At 42.7% G+C, this 17,861-nt stretch overlaps 1 protein-coding gene across 2 annotated transcripts in view; it reads left to right on the top strand.

Annotated features, from left to right (window-relative positions):
- The first annotated feature begins 5,812 nt into the window (after positions 1 to 5,812).
- The window catches only part of SMAD5 (SMAD family member 5), a 64,150-nt gene continuing 52,101 nt past the window's right edge, over positions 5,813 to 17,861 (top strand). The window contains exon 1 of one of the 2 annotated variants that reach the window (XM_088838650.1): positions 5,813 to 6,102. The gene's annotated coding sequence lies outside the window, so the exon portion shown is untranslated. The remainder of the gene's footprint in view (positions 6,103 to 17,861) is intronic. The other variant, XM_055429321.2, reaches the window with a different exon arrangement.

Below are 17,861 nucleotides of genomic sequence, written 5' to 3'. Positions count from 1 at the left end.
AGTGGAGAACATAAACTTTGATCAAGTCATGACATGTGAGAAGAGAGACCCATGAGGGAAAGAGCTGGATGCTCTGGAAGTGTATGTACACTGGGATGGAGGGGCAGGTGGCGTGGAGTGGCAGAGAAAGTTTTTGAAAGGAAGGGACCTTTAAGCTGAGACTCAGATTGGTGAGAAGGAGTGAGACAGATGAGGAGTGGTGGGCAGGGCATTTCAGAAGCCACCAAGGTGGAAGGTGAGCACAGGTAGAAGACGGCACAGCCATGAAGCTCTAAGTTGGAGAGTAGCTTGTGGCATGTCAAGAACAGAAAGAAGGTTCTGTGTGGGCAAGGTCTGTGTGAGTGTGTTGGCGATGGCAGGGACCTTATCACCTGGGGCGGGGCCATGGTAGAGGGTCTGCAGTTTATCCTAAAAGCAATGGGATGGCCTTGGAGAGCTTTACTTTGAGAGTTGCCATAACCTCAACATTTACATTTTCAGCATGTAGTATCTGTTGGATACTACTACATCAAGGGATTGGAGCAAGGCTGAGTAGAAGCAGCCAATAGTCCAAGTGAATAATGATAGTGACCTGGACTGGGATTAAACCTGACGATCAGTGGCTGGAAGATGTGGAGAGAAGTGGATAGATTTAAAGTACGGTTTGAAGGTAGAACTGATGAGTCTTGATGCTAGCTTGTGGAAGGATGACTTGATTTAACTCCGACTACTCCATCCAAACAGGGGGCTTCCTTGGTAGCTCAGTGCTAAAGAATCTACCTGCCAATTCAGAAAGACATGAGTTTTATCCTCGGGTTGGAAGATCCCCTGGAGAGGGAAATGGCAACCCACTCCAGCATTCTTGCCGGGGAAATCCCATGGACAGAGGAACCTGGTGGGCTGCAGTCCATGAGGTTGCAAAAGGGTCAGACACGACTCACTGACTAAACAATAAAAACAACATGTGCCAGGCACTACCCTAAGAGCCTGACAAATATCTATTCATTTAATCCAAATAATAATAACTCTATAAGTTGATATTACTGTTATCTGCATTTTACAGATGCTGAGACTCAGGTACAGACTGGCTAAGAAACTTGTGCAAGGTCACACTCATAGTAAGTAAGACAGTCTATGTTCAAACCAGGAACATAGGGTTCGCTTCAGAATTGTCACCTCTATGATTTTGCCCAGTTCAAGGGCATTTGGGAGAAGGAGAAGTTTCTGTCTCCTTCCCCTCTCCCCAGTTCCATAACACTTCCAGATTTTCACCTGCTGCTCTGGATTTGTGGCCGGGTGCACATGTGGTTTGGCTCATCTGAGACTGTGTCTCAGGACGAAAACTGAGACTGTAGAACCAGGGAGGTCAGTTGAGTTAACTCAGAGGGCCTTTGCCGTCAAGAGGAACAGATGCTGTTTAAGTCAGGAAGAAATGAGCGTTCACTCCAAGCCTCACTTTAGAAAGCCTCTTTGTTTTATGACTCTGAGTGCAGGCAACCCTTTTAATTTTGTGTTTTGGATTCCAGCCATAGGAGGCCTTCTTTAATGTAGCAGATGGCTGGAGACAGGCAAGCCTGGTTTCTACTCTCTGCATGAAGCAGCCTTCCCTAGAGAGGAATCTCCCAATTATGTTGCTCTGAAAAAAGAGAAGAAGAAAAGATAACTTAAAATGGACACATTAAATTTACACCACACATAAAAATAACCACTGCTTTAGGCATCTGCAAACATTTGGAGATCAGGAAACCTTCTGAGAATCTGATGAAAGCTACAGACCTTTTTGCTGCAGAAGATTTGGATATAGCTATCTACACAGAAACATGCATTTTCATTCCACGGGCTCATGGAGTCTCTGATATCCATTCCTGAAGCTTAAACGTCTCTGGCAGCAAGATTCCTGTGCTTCCAGCAGAGGCAGCTATTATTCTTTAACTTTCCTTTTCCTTTCTTCAATACATTTTGTATTGATTTTCAGTTTTGTGTTGTGCTAATAAAGGGTCTGTGGAATATTAAGGGCTCATTTCACACAAGAACACTCAAATTTTCCTGGAAAAAAATCCTTTCAAATATTGGGTAAAGTCACTTTAGTGTATTCTCTGGTTGGCACAGAACCTTGGCTTGCTCTGTTGAACACTAATGTGAAGTTTCTTTTGAAAACTGTAACATGATGTTTTTTTCTCTGTGGGATCTTGGGGTATGTCTTTGCACAACATTTCTTTAGAACTTCACTCTTCTCAGCACTTTCCTTAGTTTAGCTCTGCCTTCTGCATTGTTTCCAATATTAAGGATGGAGGGTAGGGCTAATTTGTCCATTGAAGAGCATACAATTTTCAGAACTTGGAAAGACAGGTTTATTGTTTCCCAGACACTGTCAAGAGGGGTCACATAAACTTAGACATTTCTTCCTTTGATGTCCACTTGCCATGGCTGTGTGAGGAAGTGAGATGTCTCTGAGGTGGCTACCAGATCCCTGTATGGATTTCTGTGATGTCATTCATTGATCCCTCTACACTGGGCAACTCCTTGGAACGTCACCACATTCTTCCAATTCTACTGGAGGTCCACTGGTCATTTAGGGAGACTCTTCTGAGCTATAGCAAAGGGTCAAATTGAGATATATATTAAATGAATTGAAACCAAACCCAATTTGCCTCAATTACCGTATATTTAAAAATAAAAGTTTAAAAATATGGAAAGACTGACTTAAGTATTCCAGTTCTTCTTGTTCCATATATGCTCTCACATTTCCTAAAAATTACCTCTTTATAAAATTCAGGGTGTGAGTATGTCACTGACCAAATATTTAAGATGGTTCTTGACATCAAATGAATAATTAACAAGTTATTGGAAAAGTTCAAAGAAAGGGCTCATTTTCTCCCTAAGCATCACAGAGCTAGAAGGAAACTGTTTGGGGCTTAAATAAGGGTTGTGAACTTCAGCATGATTGATATTTGGGGCTAGATGATTCTTTCTTTCTTCCTTTCTTTCCTCCTGGCTGCTCTGAGTCTTGTGTTGCTGTGTGTGTTTCTTTGTCTGATTGTGGTGGGCTGAGGCTACTCTCTGCTGCGGTGCTCGGGCTTCTCACTGCTGTGGCTTCTCTCGTTGTGGAGCACAAGATTCAGTAGTTGTGGTACGTGGGTCAGTAGTTGGGGCCCGGGGACTCCAGCGCGCTGGCTCTGTCGCCGTGTCCCATGGGCTTAGTTGCTCTGCGGCATGTGGGATCTTAGTTTGGGCACCAGGGATTGAACCCGTGGCCCCTGCATTGGCAGGTGGATTTTAACCACTGGACCATCAGGGAAGTCCTGGGCCAGATAAGTCTTGGTAGAAGAAAACTGTCCCGTGTATCATAGAATGTTTAGATCCCTGGCCACTACAGAGTAGATGTCACCAGCACCACCTTCCTAGATGTGACAATCAAGATGATTTTCAAATATTGTCAAATGTTCCCTTGGGGCCTTCAGCACCCCTGCTTGAGAAGCACTGGTGTGAGTTTTCCAGTATTAAGCTTCTCTATAAGTAATGCAAAATTGAATATTGAAGCTGCTTCAGTTTGACCTTTCTGGTCAGGTGAACGCTAAACTGAAAAGGCAGTTTGTCTCTTTTGATGCCCCACCAACTATTCTGTCTGTTCAGGTTGTCCTGTTCTACATTTGCTTTTAGTCCCTGTCCCCAAAACAGGGACTTCCTTATTCCTTTCCTATGGCTCTGACAGGCCTGTTCATTTGCCATCTGATAGTCTTTTTGACTATATAGATCTTTAATGGTCTGATTTTTTTATACCCTTTGAATGCTGGGTACTGTCTTGTCCTTTAGGAGGAGTTTCTCTTCCTGTATTCTATGTTATCATCTCTTTCTATTTAAGACCTAAGCTGAGCCTACACAGCAATTTGGAGAAGTTTGAGTCTCTGGTTGATTTGATCAGTATTTGGACACACAGATCAGGAAGCAAAACTGTTGGCTTTGAGATTAACCTGAGATTGTGAAAGGAATCCTGTAATCACAAATTGTTCTTTACATACGTGCAGTGACTACAAGACAGCAAACAGTTTGTTTTGGGAAGGATTTTACTGCCTGTTTGAAGGGAGGAGTGGTTGAAGTGTACAAAATATTTAAACCACATTTTTATGTCTTATAATGTTCAACAAACCTCTCTGCAAACATCAGTTCTGGGGAAATTAAAAAAAAAAGGGATCCTCCAAGGCAGAGTTATGGGCACTTTTGGGAGTTGTAAAGCCATGCAGGCCCCAGAAATATGTGCTTTCCAAAGGCTGGAAACTTCTGAATTAACAGCAAATAATCAGTGAGTGTGACAAAGAGTTAAAGTACACAGACTTTACTTTCACAAACTTTATGATGTAGTAAAGAGTTTTAAGACATAGACCTGAGATTGCAAGCTGATGGCCAGCAGGCTAAATCAGGACCATGGATTTGTTTTACTTGGCTTGTACAGGGTTGGCCTCCTGAATGTCTAAGAAAGAAAAAAGAAAGAATGAAAAAAAAGTTGCTACATACATAAAACTGAGACTTTGCATTGAAGTCCAGATTTCCAGCTGTTTTTCAAAAATCAGAAGATCTCCCAAAACTGGGTCCTTATTTCCACATTTCCCCAACGTGACAGTTGGCTAGAGTGAAATAGCAGCTGCCCTCTTTGAACAGAGGAGGCTCTCCCTGGTTCTGTACCCAGGCCCACTGCATTCCCTCACCAGGCCTCTGTCAACATTTGAGATGACTATCCTTAAAGCAGAGACTTGGACAACATTCACCATGCCTCTTCCCTGTGGAAAAGATGACTGAAGCCTGGAGCAAAACAGCTGCTTCCCATTTAAATTCAGGTGAGATGACTCTGGCTCAGGACACCACTGCTGGCCATAGAGGCAGTGAGCAGTGGTCAGATTTGGGATGTGTTTTGAAGGTAGTGTTAGTAAGATTTCATGATGGTTTGGTTTAGAGAATGAGAGAGAGGATTTGAAAATGACTCCAATTTTGATTTTCATTTAGGTTGATTTATTTTTAAAAGTAAACCTATAGCAGAATATTGGAAAGTCAGCATTGAACTTTTAAAATAAAAACAAAATTATGTAAAAGTTTTTCTTCACTGCTGCTGCTGCTAAGTCGCTTCAGTCGTGTCCGACTCTGTGCGACCCCATAGACGGCAGCCCGCCAGGCTCCCCTGTCCCTGGGATTCTCCAGGCAAAAACACTGGAGAATTTGGTAGGTTGCTATTTCGATTGCATGCCCTAGATGGTTCTACTATCATTTTCTGGGAAATGCCAACACTCTGGGGAATTGGGAAGCAGGCGAACATTGAGAAGAGCCCCAGTAACTAAGAAAAGAATTTTAGGCTCCTGCCCCCTAGATGGAACATAGGGACCTCAGTCTATGGATTGCCACTGTGCACCTCCATGTCCCCATGAGTCCAGGATGGTGTATCTTAAACTACAGGGGTGTCAGTCCATGGGCAGCCCTACTTCAGGAGCTACAAGGTCTGTCACTGCCAGACATAGTAGTCTCCAGGAGCTCCACATGGGAGGGGTTTTAGGGCTGCATCCGATAAGAAGATATTCAGAAGCTTGCTTTGAGGCTACTTTTTCACAGAAAGAGGACTCTCTTCTCTCAGATTTGTATTACAAATCAGTAAGAGTAGCAAAGTTATATCCGACGATGTTTTTATTTACACTTTATACAGGACTGGGAAAATCGCCAACTGTCCATGTCGAAAACAATTGTTTTATTTTATTATAATGTGGGTTGATTTGGTTAGTGGAGACTACCAGAGGCTATCGTGGCGGTGGGAACTAGTCGACTTTGTCAGTCCTGGGCCTTGCCATGGACGCGAGATGCCTCTGGCAGATCGGAAGCTGGAGTTTGCGGGCGCCAAGCCAAGCGCGGAGGCTTCCTCCCGCCGCGGGAGCCGGCCGGCCCTTCCCTCGGTCTGTCCGGCAGCGGTCACTCGGCCGCTTGCGCGCATGCGCCGACCCCGCGGCGTCCTCCCCGGCTCCTTCCCTCCTTCATCCGGGTCCTGGGCGAGCGGGCGCCGTGCGCGTGTCCCGCTGCCGAGCTGCTAATAAAGTTGCGTGAGGAGAAGCGCAGCGACGGCGCCGGGAGAGCGCGCGCCGCCGGCCCGTGAGTGAATGTGGGGCCCGGGGCGGGCGGGCCGGCCAGTGAGTGGGACCGTGGGCTGCAGGCTTTGCCCGGACGCGGCTCTGCCCCAGCGGCCGGACTCGGGCCGAGGCGGGGGCGGGCGGAGCGGAAATCACCCGGGCCTGCGGGGCGGGAGGTAGGCCGAGACCCGGCCTGCCGGGGTCCAGGCGGGCGGCGATGGTGCGGCCCGTCCGGCTGCGGAGGCCTTGCCTGCCCCGGGGGCGTCCAGAGGCGGGGCCAAGGCTGGCCCTCGTCCGGGCTCCACCGTTACCACCCGGACTGTGGCGGGAGGCGGTCAGGACGCCCTCGCAGGGATCCCCGGCCCCACGTCTGTCTGGGGGAGCGGTTTGCCCTCCCTTATGCGAACGCCACCCTCAACACACACCCCCGGTGGGACTGCGGAGCTCGGCCGAGCAGCTTGGTCGGCTGCATTGCAAAACCGTCCAGTGGCTTGATGAATCCGTGCCGCCGCCGTCGCTTTGTGTTTCAGAGATAAGGATCCACTCTTATCGGTGGGAATTACACCCCGGGCAGTTGTGTCCTGCTGCTGCACTCAGCTGGTAGTTAGACCCGGTTTCTGCCAGCCAGTTTCCATCATTGCAAAGATTTCTTCTACTTTGTGTAAACTTTTGCTGCAAGGAAAACGACAAGCAGTGTCTGTTTGCCTTCATCATATTCAGCCCCTGCTGGGGTCTTTCCGTCTAGTGTCAGGGCTCAGATTCAGATTCGGTCTGCCCCCTCCCCATGCCCTCCCTCTTTCCTCTCTTCCCCTTTCAGCTGCTGTTATTACGTGGAGTTTGGAGCCTAAGCTTTGAAAACTCCCATGTGGCGCCTGTCTTAAGTCGGAGCATGCTCAGTAGCCAAAATAGATTTTGGTTGCAAAAAAGAACTAGGGCGAGGATAGTCGGGTATTTGGACGTTTGCCCACTTCCTAACAAAATGTTCCAATTCTGGTTTGGATGGCATTGGCGAGTGGAGCTGTAGGCCAGCCCAGAGGTGAGGAATGCCTGAACACCCTGGGCCAGATCTCTATCTTGATTGTAGAGACATTGTTTCCTGACCAGCTGGAGGTCTAGAGAGAGACAGGGGGAAGAGCATTCCTGGCTCCCCGTGCATTTATATGGGTGTGGTACTAAGTGTATCTTGTTTACCTTATCTTTCTGTGGAAAAAGTTTTGAAGTTTGGTCGGGTTTGTCACATCATGCCCGTTGCCTAGTACCCCCCCCCCAAAGTGTTCTTATTTAGCAAAAAGACTGGATAGGTGGGAGGTTGTGGCTTGGCCTCACAGAAGTTGATAGGAAGGGATACTGAAGTTACTGTTTTCAAATTCTTTGAAAATTCTGTTTCTAAACTTTGGGTAGTTAAATTTCCTTAAATTAGAGTACCCATATTGCCCGCAGTGAATTAGTTTTTAAACTTTAATTTGAAAGCTAAATGGTTGAAAACCTTAGTCCCAATAAATAACTTTCCAAGCAGTTTAAAATTGTTCCTAGGTGCCACTGTTGTGGAAGACAAAACCTAGACACAATGTGAACATTATTGATCTGAGTATTTTTATGAATGTGTTCCAAATAAGGAATTTTTTTTTTTGTAGTTCTAAGGGCTTCCCCGGTGGCTCAGATGGTAAAGAATCTGCCTGCAATGTGGGAGACCCGGGTTCGATCCCTGGGTCAGGAAGATCTCCTGGTGAAGGGAATGGCTACCTACTCCAGTATTCTTGACTGGAGAATTCCATGGACAGAGGAGCCTGGTGGGCTACAGTCCATGGGGTTGCGAAGAGTTGGACATGACTGTATGTTCGACTAACACACACGTATAGATGTAAACAAATTATTTTATATTCTTCCTCTTATTGGTACTTTGATAACTTTTACCCTCCTCTAAGATGAATCCAAGATTACAGAAATACAAAACAGTTAAGAAACAAGTTTAAAGTGTAACTTTCGTGAGAATTGTGTTTATTTAGATTTTTTCAGTTTAACTTTTGCATGATTGTCTCCATAGCATCCTCCTTTCTTCCCTCTCTACCTTGCTGCTCCCTCAGTGTGCCTTTCCTTTCACATAGCTGCTTTTATCACATAAACTGTACCTATTTATTTTTGTTAATAAAATCCATCTGTCATTTATGCCTCCATTTTTCAGATCACAGTTGAAATAGACAATAAAAGTTAGATGAACCTTCCCAATTGACTTTCTTCTTAGATTTTACATGCATCCAATGATATAGTTTAGTTAAGAGAAGAGAACAGTGAACTGGAAAAGAAAATAATAAAATCTTTTTGTAGGTTCTGGGCAGATCTGGTGGAATTATCTACGTGTCTGGTTCACAGGGTTAGGCGCCACAAAAATGGGTAGATTGGTATGTGCTACATTTCTTTTCCCTCTGGCAAAGTCAGTTTTAATTTCAGTGGGAGACAGTGGCAGAATGTTGTTACTAATGAGGTTTGAATCAGACTGTTTACCGGTTATGTAACATGTTGCTGGGAGTATTATTAAAAGTTGCCTTCAGTATCAAGGTAGAGGCAAGTAAATTCTGCTTACCCTCTTCACTGGGTTTTAATTCTTGGCTGAACCTGAAGCACATTAGACTACAACCATAATTATACCCGGGTAGCCTGTCTGTTTCCTGTTTTCATCATGAACCCAAACATTATGATTTGCAGTGATGATCTTTTTTGTGCCTTGCGTTAAACGAGGCAGTATGTTTTCTCTTACTTCTGAAAAGAGATTTGTAACTTGGTCAAATCAAAGGTACTAGCTTCTTGTCTTTTGAAGGCTAGGTATTAAAATATAAAACTTCTAAAACTTTCTTGGTAACTTGAAATACTATTTAAAAAAATCTATTTAATACATATTGTTTGAGTGTTTTTATGTAAATTTTAATGTTACCAGTAGTATGTAGAGTCTGAATAAGAAAGCCCTTTTTGTTTATGACTTATCAGTGTTTATTATTACCAGATGTATATGTTGATTTAGCTGACTTGAGAGCTCTTTAGGATATAGCTGCCTTTTTTCCCCTGATTATCGGTTTTCCCTGTTCTCTTTATTTCTAGAGTGACTCTATTCCTAGTCTGTTCGTGTGCTTCATACTAGCACGAAGAAGAAACTGAAATAGTTTATTTCTTCAAACGTTACAGCTCCCTTAGATCCTTTGGGTTTGCCGGTATACTAATAAGGTCAAAGACAATAGAGAAGATTTCCTTTTATAAGGGATAGTCTTATTAAAGCCTGAAGGATGATTCTTATTTCTACCAGTCTGGATATTTTGGAGAAAAGATTATTTGGGGGTAGGACCCAAGAAGACTGCACAGAGGTAGAATGTTTTCCCCACCAAAGATGATGATGAATGTCCTCATAAAGCCTGTCCATGTCTTTTTACACTTTTTCTGCTTCCAAAGTTAATAGAACAATAGTAATTGAAACTCTCAGTGCTGGCTTATCCAGTTCATTGCCATTACCTAGAACTCTGAATCTGAGAGGTACATTTACTACTTGGAAGGTTAAGATATACAATTCTTTTTGAAAAATTATTAAAAGCTAGATTGTTGTTAGGACCAGCTAGTTTTTCAGTCTCATATTCTAACATCTTTCAGTGTTTGACAACTTTGAAAAGATGGGGTAATTACACAGTTGCTATCTTTTCATAAATAATCAGCTAGTTCTTCACTCTCCAGTTTTTTTGCCCTGTGCACCTAGGTGGGGAGATATTTGGCCTCTATTAGAGAAGTGGTATCAGTGACTTTTCTTTCTGCTTTTATTGTATTCCTAACTTGGTTGTGACAATATTTTAGAAGAAAGTATTCTTTGTTAGATGGTTCCATGTGTGCAATACTGTAATTGTAATTCATTTTTGGAAGTCAGTTGTTAAAGTCCCTTTTGTAAATAGGATTTGCTTTTGAATTCTTTGGTACACTAGTCTCTACTTATAATGTGTGTGTGTATTAATTTGAAAATGGCCTAATCTGTTGTGAGGTTTAACTGGATTTTTCCTTTTTGATGTCCATATATGTTGTTTTGTTATTATTGAAAATAATAGAAAAAGACTGGTGTCACCTTCCTACTTTTCTTTGAAAATAGCAGCTGGAGTCCTGTAAACAGTCTTAAACTTTTTTAAATTTAACTATGATCTCAGGATATGGCTGGTACTTCTTCAAGGCAAGCTTTGTTTGATCCCTTCTGTTTTGACGATATGTTAGGATCTGCCTAGCATCCTATCTGGTAGACTATAACTTGAGATCTAGTTATTCTGGTTTGTGTGTTTCTAGGAAAAGAGGGGCACTGCAGAACTTTTTCAAAGCTAGTCTTTCACTTTCTTTACCTTCTTCACATCTTTCTGCCCACTCAAGTGAGTCAATGAGCTTATCTGGAAAATGTCTTCATAAAGATTTGAAATACATGTTGTGTATACCAGCTAGCACTTTGTACTCCAGAGAGACATTTTGTAACATGCTGATTTGGTATCTGCTCTTGGTGATTTTATAATTTAAAGGAAAGCGCTATAAAGATTGACCAGCTCTGTGTCTATTCCTGTGCCTACAAGCCTGTGCAGGTATTCTCAGACACATCTGGTAGCAATGTCAGAAATCTTGCAGGCTCTGTGGGGGTGAGTGATACATCTAGATCAGGCCCTGCTTAATTAGAGGACTTAGAGAAGCAGGTGAGGCTTAAAGAGTGATTAAAAACTGGGAAACAAAAGTCTGGATGTGGGAGATATAAAAAGACTTGTATGGGCACAAAGAGAGCCTAGGTGAGAGTGTTGTGCTGTGAGAAGGGTCAGCTGCCATGTGCTCAGCTCCTGAAGGGCTTTGAAATCACTATGAGAACTTTGGATATCTTTGGAAATTTGGGAACCATAATTGGGAAAAGTGATGATTTAAGTGTTTCTCTAGGAAAATGATTTTGTATTTTCTCTTCTTTCTAGATGATCTAATAAAGAATAGGTTTCTGAGTCTAGGAGAGCTGTGGGGCCAGCTTGTTCTTGGTTTCTTTCTCTTATCTGCTTGCAGTCATGGATGTGGCTTATGCATTTTATAGTGGTTATATACCTAGGTCTAGGATTGGTTTGATAGTGGTGACAGGAGTTTACTTTTGCTAATAATACTTGGTGACTAAAGATGTTAGAACCACAGGGGTAAGACATTTTTAAAGCTATACCCCTACCAGCCACAAAAAAGTTACCTCTGAATGTGTATAGGCAAGTGACTTTCTCCCATTGCAGATGGTCCTAAGGGCCTTGGTTCTCAAACCTACTGCAGAACCTGGAAGGTAGGGCCTTACTGTCAGTGAATCTGAATTTTGTGGAATGGTTACGAAGGATTTGTTTCTTTAAAACCCCCATCTGTAATTCTTCTGTATAGGTTTGGTTGAAGTGCTGGTGGCTTTGACCCATATGCATATTTATTTACAAGCGTTGTTGTGGTCAGGAAATTTCCATTTGACTAACAGTGTTGGGTGAGATTTTTGGATTGGTTTGTTTGCCTTTTATTTTGGATTGAAGCAATTAGACGTTGGAGCAGAAAGTGAAGGAGCTGTTTCTTTGAATTTTCCTTTGAATCTGGGCCTGAGCAGTGTGTGTCTATATGTCTGTCTGTCTGGGGGAGACTATTGAGGGAGGTTTGTGTGTATGTGTTTATGTCAGATCAGGAGGTTCTACTTAGGTAACTTGAAGTAAGAACAGACCTGGTTTCTTGACATTAATAGCAATTCATTTGAATGGAAACCTGGTTAAATCATCCTTTAGCTTCCCTATCAGCCTCCCCTAAATCAATCCCGTTCTGGTAGCCCAGGTTGACACCTTGGAGTCATTTTTGACTCCTCCGTTTTCACATTCCCCTTATCTCTTCCACCAGGAAACCTTTTGTCTCCCAAAACATGTGAAATAGTCTCCTTCTCACCACCATGCTGCTATCATCCTGGTCTGAGCCACCATCATCTCTTACTTAAATTGCTGCAACACTGAACTGATCTTGGTCTCCCTGCTTTCTACACTTGCTGCTTCCATCCCCACCCCCTCCCCATTCTGAACATGTGGGCTAGAGTGATTTTTTTTAATAATATAAGTCTGAAAATGTCATATCTTTACTCAGAGCTCTCAAATGGGTCTACATTTCACTTACAGTAAAGGCCTAAAGTCCTTATATTACTGCATGGCTCTCTTACCTGTTTGACTCTATTCCTTGTTTTCCCCTTCTTGTTCACTTATTATCAGGCTTCATGGTCTTGTGGTTACTTGAATGTGCTAGACATGCTCCTACTTTGGGGTTTTCACGTTGCCTGTTGCCTTTGTTTGTACTAGTTTTCCTTACCTGGCTCACTCTTTGGTGCCTTCTCAGTGAGGCTCAGCCCAGAATTACACCTCTTTCATAGCTCTCCTGATCCACCTTCCTCTGTTTTATTTTTCTTCATAGCATATTTCACCTAACAGCTATCCTGTATCACTCATTTATTGTACTTTGTCTGTCTCCCTCCACTGGAATGCAAGCTTTATGAGGACAAGGATTTTGGTCCCCTCTTATTCACTTCTGTATTCTCAGCGCCTATACTGCTCAGTTCAGTCACTCAGTTGTGTCTGACTCTTTGTGACCCCATAAACTGCAGCACGCTAGGCTTCCCTGTCCATTACCAACTCCGGGAGCTTACTGAAACTTGTGTCCATTGAGTCAGTGATGCCATCCAATCATTTCATCCTCTGTCGTCCCCTTCTCCTCCTGCCATCAGTCTTTCCCAACATCAGGGTCTTTTCCAGTGAGTCAGTTCTTCCCATCAGGTGGCCAAAGTATTGGAGCTTCAGCATCAGTCCTTCCAATGAATATTCAGGACTGATTTCCTTTAGGATGGACTGGTTGGATCTCCTTGCAGTCCAAGGGACTCTCAAGAGTCTTCTCAAAACACCACAGTTCAAAAGCATCAATTCTTTGGCGCTCAGCCTTCTTTATGGTCCAACTGTCACATCCATATATGACTACTGGAAAAACCATAACTTTGACTAGATAGACCTTTGTTGGCAAAGTAATGCCTCTACTTTGGTCATAGCTTTTCTTCCAGGGAGCAAGTGTCTTCTAATTTCATGGCTGCAGTCACCATCTGCAGTGATTTTGGAGCCCAAGAAAATAAAGTCACTGTTTCCATGGTTTCCCCATCTATTTGCATTAAGTGATGGGACCAGATGCCATGATCTTAGTTTTCTGAAACTAAGTTTGGGTTTTAAGCCAACTTTTTCATTTTCCTCTTTCACTTTCATCAAGAAGGTCTTTAGTTCTTCACTTTCTATCATAAGGGTGGTGTCATCTGCATATCTGAGGTTATTGATATTTCTCCCAGCAGTCTTTATTTCAGCTTGTGCTTCATCCAGCCCAGCATTTCACATGATGTACTCTGCATATAAGTTAAATAAGCAGGGTGACAATATACAGCCTTGACATACTCCTTTCCCGATTTGGAACCAGTCTGTTGTTCCATGTCCAGTTCTGACTGTTGCTTCTTGACCTGCATACAGATTTCTCAGGAGACAGGTCAGGTGGTCTGGTATTCCCATTTCTTTCAGAATTTTCCACAATTTGTTGTGATCCACACAGTAAAAGGCTTTGGCTTAGTCAATAAAGCAGAAGTAGATGTTTTTCTGGAACGCTCTTGCTTTTTTGATGATCCAGCGGATATTGGCAATTTGATCTCTGGTTTCTCTGCCATTTTTAAATCCAGCTTGAACATCTGGAAGTTCACAGTTCACGTACTGTTGAAGCCTGGCTTGGAGTATTTTGAGCATTACTTTGCTAGCATGTGAGATGAGTTCCTTGGAAATGAACAGAGATAATTCTGTCGTTTTTGAGATTGCATCCAAGTACTGCATTTTGGACTCTTTTGTTGACCATGATGGCTACTCCATTTCTTCTAAGGGATTCCTGCCCACAGTAGTAGATGTAATGGTCATCTGAGATAAATTCACCTGTTCCAGTCCATCTTAGTTCGCTGATTTCTAGAATGTCGATGTTCACTCTTGCCATCTCCTGTTTGACCACTTCCAATTTGCCTTAGTTCATGGACCTAACATTCCAGGTTCCTATGCAATATTGCTCTTTACAGCATCAGACCTTGCTTCTATCACCAGTCACATTCACAGCTGGGTGTTGTTTTTGCTTTGGCTCCATCCCTTCATTCTTTGTGGAGTTATTTCTCCACTGATGTGATCACTATAAACTGGAAAATTCTGAAAGAGATGGAAATACCAGACCACCTGACCTGTCTCTTGAGAAACCTGTTTTCAGGTCAGGAAGCAACAGTTAGAACTGGACATGGAACAACAGACTGGTTCCAAATAGGAAAAGGAGTACGTCAAGGCTGTATATTGTCACCCTGCTTATTTAACTTATATGCAGAGAACATCATGAGAAATGCTGGGCTGGAAGAAGCACAAGCTGGAATCAAATTGCTGGGAGAAATATCAATAACCTCAGATATGCAAATGATACCACCCTTATGACAGAAAGCGAAGAGGAACTAAAAAGCCTCTTGATGAAAGTGAAAGAGGAGAGTGAAAAAGTTGGCTTAAAGTGCAACATTCAGAAAACTAAGATCACGGCATTTGGTCCCATCACTTCATGGCAAATAGATGGGGAAACAGTGGAAACAGTGTCAGACTTTATTTTTGGGGGCTCCAAAATCACTGCAAATGCTGATTGCAGCCATGAAATTAAAAGACGCTTACTCCTTGGAAGGAAAGTTATGACCAGCCTAGATAGCATATTAAAAAGCAGACGTTACTTTGCCAACAAAGGTCCATCTAGTCAAGGCTATGGTTTTTCCAGTGGTCATGTATGGATGTGAGAGTTGGACTGTGAAGAAAGCTGATCGCCGAAGAATTGATGCTTTTGAACTGTGGTGTTGGAGAAGACTCTTGAGAGTCCCTTGAACTGCAAGGAGATCCAACCAGTTCATCCTAAAGGAGATCGGTCCTGGGTGTTCATTGGAAGGACTGATGTTGAAGCTGAAACTCCAATACTTTGGCCACCTGATGCAAAGAGTTGACTCATTGGAGGAGACCCGGATGCTGGGAGGGATTGGGGGCAGAAGGAGAAGGGGACGACAGAGGATGAGATGGCTGGATGGCATCACTGACTCGATGGACATAAGTTTGGGTGAACTCCGGGAGTTGGTGATGTACAGGGAGGCCTGGTGTCCTTCAGTTCATGGTATCAAGGAGTCAGACACGACGGAGCGACTGAACTGAATTGAGATGAGTGCAATTGTGTGGTAGTTTGAGCATTCTTTGGCATTGCCTTTCTTTGGGATTGGAAGGAAAACTGACCTTTTCCAGTTCTGTGGCCACTGCTGAGTTTTCCAAATTTGCTGGCGTGTTGAGTACAGCACTCTTACAGCATCATCTTTTAGGATTTGAAATACTTCAACTGGAATTCCATTACCTCCACTAACTTTGTTCATAGTGATGCTTCCTAAGGCCCACTTGACTTCACACTCGAGAGTGTCTGTCTCTAGGTGAATGATCACACCATTGTGATTATCTGGGTCATGAAGGTCTTTTTTATATAGTTCTTCTGTGTATTCTGGCCACCTCTTCTTAATATCTTCTGCTCCTATTAGGTCTATACCATTTCTATCCTTTATTGTTCCCATCTTTGCATGAAATGTTCTTAAAATGCACCTCAATAGTTTTGGTCAAATAACTTGAATGAATTTAACAAGTTCTCTGAATATACTTAGTACTGTTTTTTAAAGATTGCAACCTAGATGTCCATCTGCAGATGAATGGATAAGAAAGCTTTGGTACATATACACAATGGAGTATTTCTCAGCCATCAAAAAGAATGCATTTGAATCAGTTCTAATGAGGTGGATGAAATTGGAGCCTATTATACAGAGTGAAGTAAGCCAGAAAGAAGAACATCAATACAGTATACTAACACATATATATGGAATTTAGAAAGATGATAACCTTAACCCTGTATACTAGACTGCAAAAGAGACATAGGCATATAGAACAGTCCTTGGGACTCTGTGGGAAAGGGTGAAGGTGGGATGATTTGGGAGAATGGCATTGTAGCATGTATATTATCATATGTGAAATGAATCACCAGTCCAGGTTCGACACATGATACAGGATGCTTGGGGCTGGTGCACGGGGATGACCTGGAGGGAGGATATGGGGAAGAGGGAGGTGGGAGGGGGGTTCAAGAAAGGGAACACATGTACACCCAGGGCGGATTCATGTCAATGTATGGCAAAACCAACCAGTATATTAATGTAAGGTAATTTGCCTCCAATAAAATAAAAAAATAATTAAAAAAACAAAAAAAAACGTAAAAAAGATTACATTCTAGTGGGAGAGTCCAAAATCAAGAAAACCAACAAATACATACAGTTTGGTAGTACAGTGAAGGAAATGAACATAGTTTTAGATTAGAGATTGGGGAAAACCTACTTTATATAGAGTTAATGGGTTGATCAGGGAAGGTATCGGGGATGATAGCTCAAGCTGAAACCTTGGAGAGCTAGACATAGTGGTTGGAGCTTGAAGAAAATGGTCCAGACAAAGAATAGCAATTGTAAAATCTGTGAGGTACAGATAATATTCTAGTACAGGAAGGTAAATGCTTTTCAAAAATGAATTCTTACTATTATTTACTGTAACCGAAAAGTATTTGGCCCTATCTGATTGATTTTTCTTAAATTTCAGCCTCCAAATTTGTATAACTTTAAAATTACTGGAGAGAATGCTTTTGAAATAAAAATGAGTCTTATAAATCCTCTTTAGTAAGAATTTTAATATGGTTGAGGTACATCTGTACTTCCATTTTAAAGTTGGTTTTCCCTGGTAACTATACAAGAAATTCATGTTTATTTTAAGATGTGCAGAATTGCATGAAGCAGAAAGTAAAAAGCACCCTGAATCCCTCCCCACCCCATGGCTAATTCCTTTCAAAAGCTTTGTATTCACATTCTCTTTCATTCACTAGACAGATACTTATTGAGCACATGTATCACTTGGCTTACAGTGATGAGCAGAAACAGATATGGCTCCTCTCATTTACATTCTTGCCAGGTTGGACTGGTAAATGTAAAAATACAGATATGTGAAGTGCTGCACAATAGAGATACAGTAATAGTGGCACAGTAAGTGTGTATAATAGGGGAATTTCCCCTCGGCAAGGCAGTCTGGGAAGGCTTCCCTGCTGCTGCTGCTAAGTCACTTCAGTCGTGTCTGGCTCTGTGTGACCCCATAGACGGAAGCCCACCAGGCTCCCCCGTCCCTGGGATTCTCCAGGCAAGAACAGTGGAGTGGGTTGCCATTTCCTTCTCCAATGCATGAAAGTGAAAAGTGAAAGTGAAGTCGCTCAGTCGTCTCCGACCCTTAGCGACCCCATGGACTGCAGCCTACCAGGCTCCTCCATCCATGGAGAAGGGATATTTGAGCTAAAATAGAAGTATGATGTGTGTGTGTGTTTTGTAATGTGATAGATTCTTTTGTAATGCTTGATATCTCTTAATTTTATTGCTGAGGTGCTGCTGTATTCTTTGGATTTCCAAGGTACTGCTCTGCATTGTTTTTGTCTGGTTGATAGTTGGAGTTTTTCAGGAGAATTTCAGGAACCTGACATTCACAAAGATTTCTCAAGCTCATAATTAAATGAGCTGTCTTTCTAGCTGTCTGAAATGACAATACCCATCAACGAAAGAATCAGCTATTTAGGTTGGTGCAAATGTAATTGCGGTTTCAGACCGTGAATTTT

The sequence above is a fragment of the Moschus berezovskii genome, chromosome 8 (assembly GCF_049115385.1).
Source record: "Moschus berezovskii isolate FMDL1 chromosome 8, NW_MosBer_1.0, whole genome shotgun sequence".
In the NCBI taxonomy this organism is placed as follows: domain Eukaryota; kingdom Metazoa; phylum Chordata; class Mammalia; order Artiodactyla; family Moschidae; genus Moschus; species Moschus berezovskii.
This window is presented reverse-complemented; position numbering and strand designations above follow the sequence as displayed.